The following is a 13,006-nucleotide window of genomic DNA, read 5'->3' on the forward strand; positions in this document are numbered from 1 at the left end:
CTAACCTGGAACTGCAGTTACCCAGTGACTAACTCTGCAAAGTTTAGGGACCCTAGGGTTAATAGTTAAAGAACGGCAGCAATTAAAATTTAAACCAATAAAAGTCAATAAGTTAATTGTGATTGGTGGTTCCACCCACTTTTTCTAACCTTGAGTCGAAGTCACCCAGTGACAAACAGTGGCACCCTGGCATAAATAGTGTGAGAATGGCAGCATTTTAAATTTAAACCAATAAAATTCAATGGATGAAATCTGATTGGCTGTTAGTGGCCCAACCTACTTTTCCTATTTTTGAACTGCAGTCCCCCAGTGACCAGCTTTGCAAATTTTGGGGACTCAGGCATTCATTGTGAGGCTGACAGCATTTTACACTTCACCATTGAAGTAAATAGGTGAAATGTTATTGGCTGTTGGTGGCTCCGCCCACTTTTTTCTAACTTTGAATGGCAAATACCCAGTGACTTAAAGTGGCCATACACAAGCAGATCCGCTCGCTTGGCGATGTCGCCAAACGAGCGGATTTTCACCCGATATCCCCGCCTACGGGTGGGCGATTTCGGGGAGAATTTAGGTAAAAAAAAAAATAATCCGATCGTTTGGCCCCAGAGCAGCAATGGGGCAGTCAGTTCGGGGACCGCATCAACGAGCCGATGCGGCCCCCGATCCGACCGGATTTTTTAACCTGGCCGATCGAGATCTGGCCAATTTCAGGCCAGATCTCGGTCGGCCAGGCCGCTCTGCTCTCCCCATACACGGGCCGATTAGCTGCCGAATCGGTCCAAGGGACCCATATCGGCAGCTATAGTCGGCCTGTGTAAGGGGACCTTGACTCTGGAAACTTTAACAACCCTGGAATTAATATTTGAATAATGGCATCAGTTTAAATATAAACCAATGAAATCTAATGGGTGGAAATGGATTGGCTGTTGGTGGCTCCTCCCACTTGTTTGGGAACCCTGACATAAATAGTGTGAGCAAAGCAACATTTTAAATATAAACCAAAAAAATTGAATAGGTAAAGTCTGATTGGCTGTTGGTGGCTCCACCCACTTTTTAAAACCTAAAAATGCAGTTCCCTAGTGACCCTGGTGTTAAGTTTGGGGAGTGTAGTCTCAAAGCTGTAAGATTGGCAGCAGTTTCAATTCCCCCATTAAAGTCAATGATTAAAATTTGATTGGCTGTTGTTGGCCCCTCCCACTTTGGGGTCATCCAACAAATGTTGCTGCTTCATTTGGGGTGACCCCATGATTATGTTATTCAAGTTTGGGGGGTGTAGCTTCAAAGCTGTAAGTGTGGCAGCAGTTTGAAAATCTTCCCTGTCAAAGTCAATGGGAAAATTGGGGGGTTCGGAGCGGCGCCACAAAAAGACGGGGGGCACAATCGCTTAGAAAAGCACAAGCAGCCTGCTCCACTATAGGGCGAAGAAGTGTGGGGAGTTTGGGTGTTGTACCCATAAAACTGTAGGAGGAGTAGCGTTTAGAAAATGGGGGGCGCTAAGAATAATAATAAGAAGAAGCGGAAGAATAAGCTGAAGTCGAAGAACAGTATGTTGGGGTTTTCAACCCAACATAATAAAACAATTTACCATTGCACATGAAATATTGTGATGGAGTTTATTAAATATGGGCTTCTCCTTTCTTTTAGCTGCCACCTATTCATGGCATGATAACGTTTTGTGGAAAAATGGAGCTAAATTGGCTCACAGTTTTGCCTTAATGGTTGACAAACCTCTCCGACACGGATATGCACAAAGCAGCATTTGTGTGTATTTCTATGCAGTGTCGATTGTTTGGTTTTTCAATAATCATTTCTTTGTGGCTTTTGTGTATGTGTTGGGTCTGTCCAAATGTACAGTAGATGGGGTAAGCATGACTGTATCTATGTGTTGTGTATGTATTTGTTCTATAAGTATTCACAGAAGAGGTTAAAAATGTTTCTTAGAAATTAACACTGATTTATGTTTTACTTTCTTGTATTTCAGTAAATTCCCTGCTTTGTCCAGTTTACCATTCTGTCACAGATGCAAGTTACTTCTACCCAGTGCACTGTGAAAACGGAGAAGATGTGTGTCTAACAGAAAAACTATGGACCATCAATGGTATATTGTTATTATATGGCAGATTTTTTAATAATGCTCAAGTGCAAGGGGTGCCTTTCCTCTCCGTGGCCTCCTATTACTTTTTTGTAGGTTGTATGTGAAGCAATGTTCCTGCATACAGTTTTGTACATATGTTGTGCAGCAATGTGGTAGATGAGCAAATACTCCATTACATCGGATGAGTGTAATCGATGTGCATTACACATGGGGAGAGGCCAAACTGTGCCAGTAGGTGTATAGGCAGAACAACATGATATGTACAGGGGAACCTCTGCACAAACACTAAGTGCCTTGATTGAGTTATAGCTTTTAGCTTGACTAGAATGGTAATGTAAGTTACTTGTAGAATGATAGCATCCAGAAGCTTTTTTTTGTTTAGAAAATATAGTAGGGTTCTTCTAGACTGAGGAAAGTATGTATATAATGTGCTATAATCCAATGTGTATAACTGGGCAGCACTAGTTTTTATGTACCTGTACCCATGATACATCTGTGTCTTATAAGAATCCCCCATAGCACCCTATAAAGGTTGAAAATTTTTTTTATAGCTGCAAAAGAATTGACCAATGAGAATGCTAATTAGGTTCCCAGCAGTATATCAGCCATTTTGATATTACCTTACATATAGAGATAATGATGGCATTTTTCCCGTCATTATATGGCACAGGAATCAGACATGGGGATAAAGGGACAGACTTGTTCAGTGCTGGGAAACTGTGCTTATTGCTCCCAACTCCAATTGCAGGAACAGAGAATAGGGAACAAAATTTACACAGATCAGCTGGGATTCTCATTGGAGGGTTATTTTGCATATTTATGCAGCCACTGGTTATGGAGAGCTGGGAAATGTTTCATTAAACAATGCAAAAACACTAAAACCCACATTACATTACATGGCAACACAGGAACCAGTGCAGGCTGCATATTATGATTCTTATTATTAATCAGCTTTGCTGTATCAGCTTCTATGGCAGATGTTATGTGACTTGTGTGCTTTTTGAGAATTTACTCCGATCCCTTAGCATAGACTCCCAACAGCAGCCCAGAGCTCACTGAGCATGTGCATGGTCTTGGTCTTACAATGATGGTCTTGCAAAGTAGCAAGATGGCAGCCCCCTGTGGACAACTTTGAAAGCATAAATTATTACTTTAATTAGGCTTCTCACCCTCTGGTCTTGTTCAGTACGTTCAGAATGTTCATGTTTATATTCAGTATACAAAATTGCAGCATTTATAATGATATTCTATTTTAGACTTTAGTTCTCCTTTAGTGTAATTCAATATAAATCCTACAGATAAAAGGAATACATTTGAACTTATAAGAAGATGTGGAAAAGCTGCAGAGTGCAGCCGAGTCGGTACTTATAGCAGCAGCACCAAAGGGTTTGCCATCAATACTACCTGCTGTAACTCCAGTATGTGCCTCCCTCCTATCCCCATGTGTAAGTACCGGTCTGTCAGTCTTGTCTTCCGATTCAATTCTCCAAGGAGAGATGATCATCCTTTGCAAATTATTAAAAAAAAATTAAATTAATATTTACACATTCCTTTCAACTGCCTCCCTGTTTAATAAAAGGCATGCTGGGAACTGTAGTTTGTGCACCAGCTACTGGAGATGCATGGGATTATGGGTACTGATTAAATAGCTTATATTGGCACTTGGAGAGCATTTTGCCCAAAGGCCACTTTAGTATAGTGGTTAGGAAAAGTTTTGTGTTTTAAAATGTGCTTCATTTCTGTAAGTCATTAAGTTATTTTGTTTATAAAAAAAGATGTATGATAGTGACAATAAATCCCCCCTCTACCTTAGTGAATAAAGGGAACACAACACAACTCAACAATGCTACTGTATGTATAAAGCCTAAAGCTGGCCATACACGTGGCGATCTCACGATGTTTCGTACGACCGTCGGTCGCACGAAACATCGTCAGATCCGCCACACACCATTCAGGGCTGAATCGGCAGGTAAGGAGGTAGAAACAATAGGATTTCTACCTCCTTCTGCCGATTCAGCTCTGAAGGGAGAATTTTGGTCAGGCGCCTTCTATGGCGCCCAATCAAAATTTTCTAACTTGGCCGATCGGCGAGCCGACCGATTTCAGCAGCTTCCTGCGATATCGGTCGGCTCGCTGACATGCCATACACGCACCGATTATTGTACGAAACGAGGTTTCGTACGATAATATCGGTGCGTGTATGGCCACCTTTATGCCTCTCTGCTTATCACTCCCTGGTGTAATTCATTGTGTAAATTTTCTCAAGCTGAGTAACTACAATTCCCATTATGCCTTAGGCTAGCAAATTGCAAAATGGCAGCTTACAGAAGGGAGAGGTCAGTATCGCTTGATGAGTTTTCACTTCTACAGTTATTTGGCTCTCTGATCTACAGGCCCAACATGCAGTCAGATTGCAGTGACCCAGTATGCCCCTACATTTGACAGTCTATTCACAGAAAAAAACTGGTAACTATCTATTTATATATATATATTGAAATGCCTTGAGCCACAAGACATACCAAAAACAGGTTCTTTAATAAAACTTATTGGAGCAGAAGCTTCTCAATGGTCTTATCCACAGATATTATCCTTCTTCAGGCTCCTATTATATTGATTAACATACCGGAAAATAGGCTAATGCTCAGGGTGCTCAGAGTTTTAACACCCATTGTAGATATTCTGGGAAACCATGTTAGTTGGAGGTTAGAGAACATGGTCATTTGTGCTTTTTGCACTGTGCAGTTTGCAGTCACATAGCAAATAAAGACAAAACTCCTTTTTTAATTAAATTCTCTCACTTTATTGAAGTTCCCCTCCAAACAGCTACTGAAAATGGACTGGCCTGTCCAACATGCTTTGCATCAAATTCCAGACGATGTACAGAAGAAGACCCATTGAAATGTGTTGGGAATGAGAATCGCTGCATCCGCTATGTAAAAAATGAATATTATGGTATGTGCATTGCTGTTGTAAAATACAAGACACCATACAGCCAACAATATACTGTGCTGAACAATGATGTTTGGTTGGTGCTGGACTTTGGTTCAAAGTCACACAGGGCCAGGGATAAAATGAAATCAGTTGCTAGGGCCATTGTCTTTAGCCTGTGCAAGTAAAGGAACATATTAAAGAGCACCCATTAGTGAGAAATTGTTTCCCTTACTGGAGCTGCCTGCTAAAAGAGCCTGCATTCTGTTGGGGAAACAGGACTTTGAACAGAATTTTGTTAAAAAAAAATATTCTGCTATGTTGGGACCCAAGGGTGCAAATGATGCCCAGTGTCCCAGCTTGAGCATTATGTCACATTATGTGAGAGAGACCCATCTCCCCAGGGCCTGAGGCTGAATTCATATGCAAAAGAATCCAATGAAAATCTTAAATATAATATTCAAGATTTGAGTTCTGTAGGATTCTGCTATGTGGGATACAATTATAGATTTGGTACATTTCTGCTGCACAGATCCATTGTCTTTACACAGATCCACTATCAAATGGCTCATTGGCAAGTCAGAGTCATGTGACACAGACCTCATGTCTGCAACAATCATAATCTATACTGCAGGCTTACATAAACCTATCCCATTGGCTTCTGCACTATTCCTTCCCTTTCACAAATGTTCACACCCTCCCTCTTTCTTCATTTAACTGTTGGACCATAGTATTGTTAGAGTTTTTTGCTTGGAAAACTTGGATGTATAATAAGCATGTATGTATAAGAAGCATACTTCTTTGTCTTACAGAAAAGGATTGGCAAATTCATTCTTTTGCTGGATGTACCACAGAGAGTATCTGCAGACTTGGATCATCAACAAAAAAATTTTTGTTTTCGACCAATGACACTTTCAAAACGATAACAATGGACATGACGTGCAGCGGCAGTATGGGACTGAATGTTCCCTTCTCCCTGGTTATTATATTAGTAGGTCTAAGGATAATAATGGGCGTCTTGTAAACAATCTCTCTAACCTACAATAGGAATTCTATGTGTAGCTCTGTCCTTCTGTCTTCATAGAAATGCACATCTCTTCTACTGAATAATAACGTAAATGTTTCATTGCATTTGCTCTGTTTTTGTTTTTATATTTTATTTCTTCTACATGAGGGAGTGTCTCATGGTAATTGAGGGAGTGTTGGGTTGTGATTGTAGAATTTGGGGAAATTCTGTATAAACTACGTGCAGTATCACACACAGGAGAGTTTTACTCCATTATTTTGTGGTGATTCCTAATGCAACTTGCAGATACTTCTAACAACTATATACATCTGAAACCAGATATAGAACAAGTTATAATGCTCTGATTGACAAAAGGAGGATCTGTTTATATTGATAAGGTTTGTTATAAACACATATATTCTAAAGTGACTTACTGAAGCACTAATATACATGAGGATTAGGCTGCAATTTACTGTTCAGAAATTACAAGAACATTAATTATATGTGACTACAAAATGATTACATTGGGTCATACTGTATGATACAATGAAGAATTTGGACAACAAACAAAAAACAACTTGCCCCTTTAGTTTTACAAAGTTAGATAGTTTGTTTAGGCATTTGGGCTGAAATCCATTAAATGTAGCTTCAAATAATCCCCAGTGCCTATATATATGCATATGCACTGGGGATTATTTTATTTATATATATATATATATATATATATTTATATATATTAGTACAGTATATATTTTCCTGACGATGATCCTGTGGGAATCAAAATGCACCTGAAAACATTACCTGGCAGAGCATTCTTAAACTTAGGATAGTAAAGGCAAATAAAAAGCACTACGGCAACTTGCAGTAGAGTAACTGTAGAGAAAGCAGACCCCATGGTTACAGGGGGGCCCATGCTACAAGGTCTGCCTCCTCTATAGCAGGAAAGGGGGCACATGAGCAGGGGTGGGGAGTGGGCACACGGAGTAGGTAGGCAGCAAATCGAGGTATGGGTATGGCACAGGAATCAGACATGGGGATAAAGGGACAGACTTGTTCAGTGCTGGGAAACTGAGCTTATTGCTCCCAACTCCAATTGCAGGAACAGAGAACAGGGAGTGGGATTTACACAGATTAGCTGGTAGAGTCTGAAAAGTTTTATTGTGCAATATTGATGATTCCCTTTTCCCTGTAATAATAAAACAGTACCTGTACTTGATCCCAACTAAGATATAATTACCCCTTATTGGGGGCAGAACAGCCCTATTGGGTTTATTTAATGGTTAAATGATTCCCTTTTCTCTGTAATAATAAAACAGTACTTGTACTTGATCCCAACTAAGATATAATTACCCCTTATTGGGGGCAGAACAGCCCTATTGGGTTTATTTAATGGTTAAATGATTCCCTTTTCTCTGTAATAATAAAACAGTACCTGTACTTGATCCCAACTAAGATATAATTACCCCTTATTGGGGGCAGAACAGCCCTATTGGGTTTATTTAATGGTTAAATGATTCCCTTTTCTCTGTAATAATAAAACAGTACCTGTACTTGATCCCAACTAAGATATAATTACCCCTTATTGGGGCAGAACAGCCCTATTGGGTTTATTTCATGGTTAAATAATTCCTTTTCTCTGTAATAATAAAACAGTACCTGTACTTGATCCCAGCTAAGATATAATTACCCCTTATTGGGGGCAGAACAGCCCTATTGGGTTTATTTAATGGTTAAATGATTCCCTTTTCTCTGTAATAATAAAACAGTACCTGTACTTGATCCCAACTAAGATATAATTACCCCTTATTGGGGGCAGAACAGCCCTATTGGGTTTATTTAATGGTTAAATGATTCCCTTTTATCTGTAGCAATAAAACACCTTGTAATTAATCCTAACTTAGATAGAAATAATCCTTATTGGATGCAAAGGGGTTTAATTAATGTTTTATTGTTTTTTTAGTAGACTTAAGATATGGAGATCCAAATTACGGAAAGACCCCTTATCCGGAATACCCTTGGTCCCGAGCATTCTGGATAATGGGTCCTATACCTGTATTTTCTTTTGCATGTCCATATCCCATATTTTATATTTTCTCTCAATTTAACACCTTTCAAACTCGCATCATTTTTCTTTTCCCGAATTTTGCACAGCGGATTATTATAGGCAACTTTCCCCGCAAGTGTAACATCATAAATACCTCGTATTGGGTAATCCTGTATAGCCAAAATATTTAAGTGATCATCCCAAACAGGCCAAAAAGCTAATTTTTCACAATAAATTCCAGGCCACATCCATTCCTCTCAGCTTCCACATACTCAAAACGAACCGTCTCACAAAGCCGCGCATTCACCGGCAAAGAAAGAAGCAGCAGAATCATAGGCAGATTTTCAGGCTAGAGGCTAAGCCTCCCCAAACCTGCTTGGCATCTTAAAAAAATTAAAAAAAACCTCAATCCGTTTCTGCACTGTCCTAGAAATCGTCTGTTCCTGCTGTAATCAACTGTGCTCTGATTGGATCTTTCTTCTTGTGGATTCTCCAATCAGAGAGCAGCTTTCTTGACAGACAGTAAAACTGACCAATCAAGGCACAGATGCAGACAGGGCTCAGGGGATATTACTGAAGGCAGTGAAGAAATCAAGACTCAAAAGAAGTATCTGCAGCTGTAACTTTACCTGAGAACCAACTCTGAACTTTTGCTGCCGATTTCATCCCTCTCCCACGGGTACTATACACAGGTACTATACTGTATCATCCCACTCCCACAGGCACTATACACAGGTACTATACACAGGTACTATACTGTATCATCCCACTCCCACAGGCACTATACACAGGTACTATACACAGGTACTATACTGTATCATCCCACTCCCACAGGCACTATACACAGGTACTATACACAGGTACTATACACAGGCACTATACACACAGGTACTATACCCAGGCACTATACACAGGTATTATACACAGGTACTATACACAGGCACTATACACAGGTACTATACACAGGCACTATACCCAGGCACTATACACGGGTACTATACTGTATCATCCCACTCCCACAGGCACTATATTTAATTATTTAACATTAAGGACCTTTTGGTGAATTTAACTTAAGTTTTTCTGCTCAATTTATTTTTTCTTAATTACTATACACGGGTACTATACACGGGCACTATACACGGGTACTATACACAGGTACTATACACAGGTACTATACACAGGTACTATACACAGGTACTATACACAGGTACTATACACAGGTACTATACACAGGCACTATACACAGGCACTATACACAGGTACTATACACAGGTACTATACACAGGCACTATACACAGGCACTATACACAGGCACTATACACAGGTACTATACACGGGTACTATACACAGGTACTATACACAGGTACTATACACAGGTACTATACACAGGCACTATACACAGGTACTATACACAGGTACTATACACAGGTACTATACACAGGCACTATACACGGGTACTATACACGGGTACTATACACGGGTACTATACACGGGCACTATACACAGGTACTATACACAGGCACTATACACGGGTACTATACACGGTTACTATACACGGGTACTATACACAGGCACTATACACGGGTACTATACACGGGTACTATGCACGGGTAATATGCACGGGTACTATACACGGGTACTATACACGGGTACCATACACGGGTACCATACACGGGTACCATACACGGGCACCATACACGGGTACTATCCACGGGTACTATCCACGGGTACTATCCACGGGTACTATCCACGGGTACTATCCACAGGTACTTTACACAGGCACTATACACGGGTACTACTTTACACGGGTACTATACACGGGCACTATACACGGGTACTATACACAGGTACTAAACACAGGTACTATACACGGGTACTATACACAGGTACTATACACAGACACTATACACGGGTACTATACACAGGCACTATACACGGGTACTTTACACAGGCACTATACACGGGTACTATACACGGGTACTATACACAGGTACTATACACGGGCACTATACACGGGTACTATACACAGGCACTATACACGGGTACTATACACAGGTACTATACACGGGCACTATACACGGGTACTATACACGGGCACTATACACGGGTACTATACACAGGCACTATACACGGGTACTATACACAGGTACTATACCCAGGCTCTATACACAGGCACTATACACAGGTACTATACACGTGTTCTATACACGGGCACTATACACGGGTTCTATACACGGGCACTATACACAGGCACTATACATGGGTACTATCCACAGGCACTATACATAGGTACTATACACGGGTACTATACACAGGCACTATACACGGGTACTATACACGGGTACTATACACGGGTACTATACACGGGCACTATACACGGGTACTATACACAGGTACTATTCACGGGCACTATACACGGGTACTATACACGGGCACTATACACGGGTACTATACACAGGTACTATACACGGGCACTATACACGGGCACTATACACAGGCACTATTCACGGGCACTATACACGGGTACTATACACGGGCACTATAGACGGGTACTATACACAGGTACTATACCCAGGCACTATACACAGGTACTATACACGGGTACTATACACAGGCACTATACACGGGTACTATACACAGGCACTATACACGGGTAATTTAAATCAACACAAAAGTTTTTTAGTGAAAAAAACAAACATTTATTGGCTCAGAAGATTTAACACAAATTCATCTTCTGAGCCAATAAATGTTTGTTTTTTTCACTAAAAAACTTTTGTGTTGATTTAAATTATTTAACATTCAGGACCTTTTGGTGAATTTAACTTAAGTTTTTCTGCTCAATTTATTTTTTCTTAATTACTATACACGGGTACTATACACGGGCACTATACACGGGTACTATACACGGGTACTATACACGGGTACTATACACGGGTACTATACACGGGTACTATACACAGGTACTATACACGGGTACTATACACGGGTACTATACACGGGTACTATACACGGGTACTATACACGGGTACTATACACAGGTACTATACACAGGCACTATACACAGGTACTATACACGGGCACTATACACGGGTACTATACACGGGTACTATACACGGGTACTATACACGGGTACTATACACGGGTACTATACACAGGTACTATACACAGGTACTATACACGGGCACTATACACAGGCACTATACACAGGCACTATACACGGGTACTATACACGGGCACTATACACGGGTACTATACACGGGTACTATACACGGGTACTATACACGGGCACTATACACGGGTACTATACACGGGCACTATACACGGGTACTATACACGGGTACTATACACGGGTACTATACACGGGTACTATACACGGGTACTATACACAGGTACTATACACAGGCACTATACACGGGTACTATACACAGGCACTATACACAGGCACTATACACAGGTACTATACACAGGCACTATACACGGGTACTATACACAGGCACTATACACAGGCACTATACACAGGCACTATACACAGGCACTATACACAGGCACTATACACAGGCACTATACACAGGCACTATACACGGGTACTATACACGGGCACTATACACAGGTACTATACACAGGTACTATACACAGGCACTATACCCATGTACTATACACAGGTACTATACACGGGTACTATACACAGGTACTATACACAGGCACTATACACAGGTACTATACACAGGCACTATACACAGGCACTATACACAGGTACTATACACGGGTACTATACACAGGTACTATACACAGGCACTATACACAGGTACTATACACAGGCACTATACACAGGCACTATACACAGGTACTATACATGGGTACTATACACAGGCACTATACACAGGCACTATACACAGGTACTATACACAGGTACTATACACAGGTACTATACACAGGCACTATACATGGGTACTATACACACCCACTATACACAGGTACTATACACAGGTATTATACACAGGCACTATACACAGGCACTATACATGGGTACTATACACACCCACTATACACAGGCACTATACACAGGCACTATACACAGGCACTATACATGGGTACTATACACAGGTACTATACTCGGGTACTATACACAGGCACTATACACAGGCACTATACACAGGCACTATACATGGGTACTATACACAGGCACTATACACGGGTACTATACACAGGCACTATACACAGGCACTATACATGGGTACTATACACAGGTACTATACTCAGGCCCGGATTTGTGGCGAGGCCACAAAGGCCCGGGCCTAGGGCGGCATAAACATAGGGGCGGCATGCCGCCCCGCCGCACGCAAATTTTTAAAATTTTGCTCCCATACGGAGCAATGGGGACCTCTCCCCACTGCTCCGTATGGGAGTTTTAACTTTGGCGCATGCGCATGCGCGTCAGCGCGGCGGCAGGGAAGGAGGAGGTGGTTTGCGCATGCGCGCTCGCACGGCGGGTGGGGGCGCCGAATTGGGGCGGCCTCGGGGCGCGTCGTTTAGAAATCCGGCGCTGACTATACTCGGGTACTATACACCTAAAGGGGAGGGTTCACTTTTAAGGTAACTTTTAGTATGTTATAGAATGGCCTATTCCTAGCACATGGGTCTTCTTAATTATTTTTTTATAGTTATTGAATAATTTGTCTTTCTCTTCTGCCTCTTTCCAGCTTTCCAGCCAAGAAGTATTGCTCTGCGAGGCTACAGTTTTATTATTATTTTAATTTTTTATTACTTATTTTTCCATGCAGGCCCCTTAACTATTCCTATTCCCATCTCTTGTTTAAACCACTACCTGGTTGCTAGGGTAAATAAGACCCAACAACCAGATAGCTGCTGAAATACCAAATGGAGAGCTGCTGAACAATAAGCTAAATAACTGAAAAACCAGTAAAAATAAAAG

General features: G+C 41.2%; 1 long non-coding RNA gene across 1 annotated transcript; it reads left to right on the plus strand.

Moving 5' to 3' along the window:
• The first annotated feature begins 1,986 nt into the window (after nucleotides 1-1,986).
• LOC116412067 lies at nucleotides 1,987-5,047 on the plus strand. The gene is made up of 3 exons (XR_004223520.1): nucleotides 1,987-2,098; nucleotides 3,394-3,540; nucleotides 4,904-5,047. It is a non-coding gene; the product is annotated as an uncharacterized LOC116412067 (long non-coding RNA).
• Nucleotides 5,048-13,006: the final 7,959 nt, after the last annotated feature.

Source organism: Xenopus tropicalis, chromosome 7 (assembly GCF_000004195.4).
Source record: "Xenopus tropicalis strain Nigerian chromosome 7, UCB_Xtro_10.0, whole genome shotgun sequence".
In the NCBI taxonomy this organism is placed as follows: Eukaryota; Metazoa; Chordata; class Amphibia; order Anura; family Pipidae; genus Xenopus; species Xenopus tropicalis.